Source organism: Capsicum annuum, chromosome 12, assembly GCF_002878395.1.
Source record: "Capsicum annuum cultivar UCD-10X-F1 chromosome 12, UCD10Xv1.1, whole genome shotgun sequence".
Taxonomy (NCBI): domain Eukaryota; kingdom Viridiplantae; phylum Streptophyta; class Magnoliopsida; order Solanales; family Solanaceae; genus Capsicum; species Capsicum annuum.
This window is the reverse complement of record NC_061122.1, coordinates 213,662,449-213,668,134: the sequence shown is the minus strand read 5'-3', so window position 1 is coordinate 213,668,134 and position 5,686 is coordinate 213,662,449. Positions and strand designations below refer to the sequence as shown.

Sequence of the window (5,686 nt, the reverse complement as noted above, 5' to 3'; positions counted from 1 at the left end):
AATAGCTCTCACTAAACTTTACAAAAAAATATCCACAAATAATCAATACCACTAACTCTACCAAGTCGCACGCTTGTTCCAACACATGGACTAGGCAGAAAAATATAATTTTTATAAAGCAGATTTGAAAAGCAAACATCAAAGCTTAAAGTCTCACTTACCTCGCTAATGATAAATTCCCCAACTTTGCAATGTGTAGAACTCCAACCAACAACGACCAATGGAATCAATCTAAATAAAATATTAAATAACAATATCAATTATTCTATTGGGGATCAAATTTCAATATCCTTAAATTTTAAGTTTAGGACCATGTCTTAATATCTCACGCCTTAACCCATAAATTATGAGTAAAAAAAAATAATCTAGATCTCTCTTGAAAAATCATCCAACATATTAACACGATGACCCTAAAATAATACCCATCTGCATGCAACTAAAAAAAACACAAAGCCTTAAAGTTTGGTGGTATGAGATCAAATAACTTGAGAATATGAACAGAATTTGACTGCAACTTTTTATTCATTAACATGCAAACTAATCATTACTCCAGTGCTTGAAATTTATTTGGACCAATCATTGAGAGAATTCTTAACAATATAAAGAATTCATCACATAGTTTCCCGCACATGCTACTATACTTCCAAAATAATACTCGAATACACTACTGTAATGTTAATTAATGTCAATACCTGCAATTTTTCCAGCCGTCAACAGTGTTTCGAAATCTTTATTTTCGCCTATCAATTCTCCCAAATTTCACCATAAGTTTCTTGTTTTTTTTTTATATATTTCTATGTTGCTGGCTTTCTCTTCCTAGAATAATGGGATTATAACTGGCCCAATTGTTCTATTTAAGCTAATCTTAAGTGAAACTGAAGAAGCTTTTGGCTTGTCCACTTTTAATTTCCTTAATTACTATTAATAATTGGTTATTATTACCAACTAACCCTTCATTAAAAGGAAATAATAAGTTGGCTATTATATTCTCCCCCACTTAAAATAACGTTCGTCCTCGAACAGGTCTAGAATCATACCTAAAATGTCAAATAAGTGAGGATATATAACTCGCATTTCCTCCTCGAACTCCCAAGTAGCTTCCTCGGTTGGATGGTTACGCCATAACACTTTGACTGAAACTACCTTTTTCGGTCTCAACTGTCACACTTGCCTATCAAGAATAGCTATCGAGCTTTCCTCATAAGTCAGATTCTCATCAAGCTCTACATCCTCTAGCCGAATCTTATGGCTATAATCACGGACATATCGTCTAAGCATAGACACGTGAAACAAAAGTTGAACTGCAGAAAATCTCAGAGGTAAAGCAAGCCTATACGCCACCAATCCAAGTCGGTCCAAAATCTCATAAGGACCGATGTATCTAGGACTTAGCTTACCCTTCCAGCCAAACCTCATAACTCCCTTCATGGGAGAAACTTTCAGAAATACTTTTTCCCCTTTTTCAAACTCCAAATCATAGACCCTCTTATCTGCATAGGACTTTTTCCTACTTTGTGACGTCTTAAGTAGGTCTCATATCACTGCAACCTTTTCCATTGCTTGCTGAACTAAATCTGGACCCAATAACTATGCTTCACTGGGCTCAACCAAACCAACTGGTTAATGACACTTATGACTATTTAGAGCCTCATATGGTGCCATTTGAATGCTCAACTGGTAGCTATTATTATAAGGAAACTCTGCTAAAGGCAACTGGTCATCCCAACGGCCACCAAAGTCAATAGTGTAAGCTCTAAGCATGTCCTCTAAGATCTGAATAACTCGTTCAGACTATCCATTAGTCTGCGGATGAAAAGTTGTACTCAACTCAACTTGTGAACCCAATGATTTATGAAAAGATCTCCAAAACTCAGCAATGAACTATGCACCTCGATCAGGAGTGAGATAGGTACACCATGAAGCTGAACTATCTCCCGAAGGTAAACTTTTGCTAATTGCTTAGCGCTATAAGTAACCCGAACTAGTATGAAATAAGCAGATTTTATAAGTCTATCCACTATCACCCAAACTGAGTCATGCTTTCTGAAAGTATTTGGAAACCCAACAACAAAATCCATAGTAATCCTTTCCTACTTCCACTCTGGAATAATCAATTTTTACATCGTTTCACCAGGTTTTTGATGTTCATATTTGACCTGCTGACAATTTAAACAACTAGTAACATGTTTCAAAATATCAACCTTTATACCTTTCCACCAGTATAACCCATACAAGTCTTGATACATTTTTGTAGCACCAGGGTGGATAGAATATCGCGAGCTATGAGCCTAATCAAGAATTAGCTACCTCACATCACCCACAATGGGAACACACAATCTTCCATGCCGATGTAACACACCTTCATCATCAATAGTTAAAAACTTAACACCATCATTTCGCACTCAATCTCGAATCCCAACAAGATAGGGATCATCATATTGGCAAGTCTTAACTTGCCCAGGTAAGGACGACTGAACCACCATAACCGCAAGTAACTTGCCAGGCATCGTGTGAGCAATTCGAACTCCATGATTTGCTAAAGATATGACATCCATAACCAGAGGTCATCTTTCGGTAGAAAATTAGGCCAAGCTGCCCATAGACTTCCTACTTAAAGTGTCTGCTACTACATTAGCATTCCTAGGATGGTACAAGATAGTGAGATAATAATATTTAAGTAACTCTAACCATCACTGTTGTCTCAGATTCAGATCTCTTTGCTTGAATAAGTACTGCAGCCTCTTATGATCAGTATAGATTTCACACAGCTTACCATAAATATAATGACGCCAGTTCTTAAGTGCATATACAACCGCGGCCAATTCCAAGTCGTAATTCAGATAATTCTTCTCATGGACCTTTAGCTGTCGAGAAGTATATGCCACCACTTTACCACTCTGCATTAAAACACAACCCAACCCAATCGATATGAATCACAATAAATAGTGAAACCACCCTCTATCGTAGGTGAAGTAAAAATCAGAGCCAAAATCAATGTCGTTTTAAATTGCTGAAAACTTTCTTCACATTCATCCGACCATTGAAAAATGATACCCTTTTTAGTTAAGTACATCAATGGAGCAGCTTCCTTCGAGAAACTATCTATAAACCTCCTATAATAATTAGCTTACCCCAAGAAGCTACATATCTCTGTAACGGTACTAGGTTGAGGCCAAAATCGAACTGCTTTAGTCTTCTTTGGATCAACATGAATTCCATCTCTTGTCACCACATGCCCCAAAAATGAAACTGTGCCCAACCAAAACTCATACTTTGAGAACTTGGCATATAGCTTGTGTTCTCTAAGTGTCTACAGCACAACTCTCAAGTGTTGTTCATGTTCCACCTCACTCAGAGAGTAAATCAAAATATCATCAATGAACACAATAACAAATTGGTCTAAATACTTCTTGAATACCCTATTCATTAGGTCCATAAACACTGCATGTGCATTATTCAATTCAAAAGACATCACTAAAAATTCAAAATATCCATACCTGGCTCAAAAAGCTGTCTTAGTGATATCTTCGGTCTTGACTCTCAGTTGATGATAACCTGATCTCAAGTCAATTTTAGAAATGTGAGTAGCACCCTGTAACTGATCGAATAGATCATCAATTCAAGGTAGAGGATACTTATTCTTGATTGACACCTTATTTAATTACCTATAGTCAGTCCATATTCTCATTGTGCCATCTTTCTTTTTCACAAATAACACAGGTGCACCCCAAGGTGACCCACTAGGCCTGATGAATCCCTGATCAAGTAACTCCTGGAGTTGAACCTTCAATTACCTTAACTCAGCAGGAGCCATACGGTAAGGTGGAATAGAGATATGTTAAGTCCCTGACACTAAATCAATACTGAACTCAATTTCTCTCATTGAAGGTAACCCAAGCAAATCATCTGGAAACACATCAGTAAACTTCTAAACAATAGGAAAATTATTTATAGAAACTTCCTCTACTCAAGTGTCATGAACAGTAGCAATAAAACCCAAACGACCATGGTTAATCATTTGGCGGGATTTTACATAGGATATTATTTTCCGTTGAGTCACAGGAGTTATACCTTTCCACACTAAAGGTGGTTCTCCAAGAATATCAAAACGTATAAGATTAGCATAGCAATCAACCAAAGCATAATATGATGCCAACCAATTTATACCCATACTCATATCAAAATCAGTCATTGGCAACATAAGTAGATAAACTATCGTGTCCTTACCATGAATAGATTTCACACAATCTCTATAAACTCTATCCATTAATAAGGTCTCCCCTGCTGTGGTTATAATAATATATGGCTCAACAAGAGTCTCAATCCTTCTCTCTAAGAATAAAGTAAAGATGGGGACACATACGAATACATAGAACCAGGATCAATAAGAGAATAAGCCTCATGAAAGTTTACAGTGATAATACCTGTGATCACTGCATTAGATGCCTCGATGTCCTGTCTAGCCATAGCAAAGAATCTCGGTGGTCCACCTGTTATCTGAGATCCCTGATCACCCTATCAACCCTATCCACGAGCACCTTATGGAGTGATCCTAACTATCTATGTGTGAGCATGAGTACCTATAACATCTCTCCGCACCTGAGGAGTAGCATGACTAGATCTAGAATCTCTCTTAGGAGAAAACTTAGCAATGTGCCCTCTTTCACCATAAGTATAACAAGGACCACCAACTTCAAAACAACGTCCACTATAATTTCTGCCACAATTAGAACATTTTGAACGCTGCTCAGACTGAAAGAAATTGCTACTCTTCCCATGTATTTGTTGTTGTTGTCCCTGTCTAGCTGGATAACTATTCCATGAAGCTTGGCCAACTGACTTTGACTACATAGGCCTAGACTGTCCATGATCAAAACTATTCTTGCTTCCAGATGGAACACCACTAAACCCACCTGAGTTACATGCTTTCTTATTTTCTCGATTAATCCTTTCCATCTCATAATAGGACTCAGAATGGAGAGCATTGTCAAATACCTCATAATAGGATCCATTATACACATCGCATATCATTGGACCACGATAAAGAGCCTTAAGTCCATTCACAAATTTTTTTACTTTCTCTCTCTGATCTGCAACTAAAGATGGAACATACCTGGACAACTCAGTAAACTTAGCTTTATACTCAGTGACTATCATGGATCACTATCATAACTCATTAAACTGGTATCTCATGTCATCTTGTTTGCTCAAGAGAAAAAATCTGTCCAAGAACATAGCTGAAAAATCTGACCAAGTGATTTGTGGTAGCCCTGCTTGTCTGCCCCTCAAAACGGAAGTTCACCAAGCCTCGAGAGACCCTGATAATAGAAAAATAGTAAATTCTACACCATGAGTCTCCTTTAGTCCCAAAGTAGTCAGTATCTTCTCGCGGCGATATAAAAACTTTTAAGGCTCAACAAAAGATGGTGTAGCATCAAACTCCGGTGGCTTAAGATCCATGAAATTCTTCAGATCCTTGTTGACTTATAGCTGCAACCGAATGATCAAATGGTTGAGGTGCCTAAGAAGTTGCAACATTCAACTGAACTTGTGCCTGTGTTTGGGAAGCAGCCTGAGCAGCTGGAGCTCGGCCCTGATTAGGCACCAATGCCTCAAATACATTCAACATTCTTACCACTATGTTTGTAGGCAATGCAATAGTAGATTTAGCAACTAGAACTACAGC

The 5,686-nt window shown here is 37.6% G+C and overlaps 1 pseudogene; it reads right to left on the bottom strand.

The window, feature by feature from the left end:
• Positions 1–981: 981 nt before the first annotated feature.
• Positions 982–5,157, bottom strand: LOC124889742 (annotated as a pseudogene).
• Between the last annotated feature and the right edge of the window lie 529 nt (positions 5,158–5,686).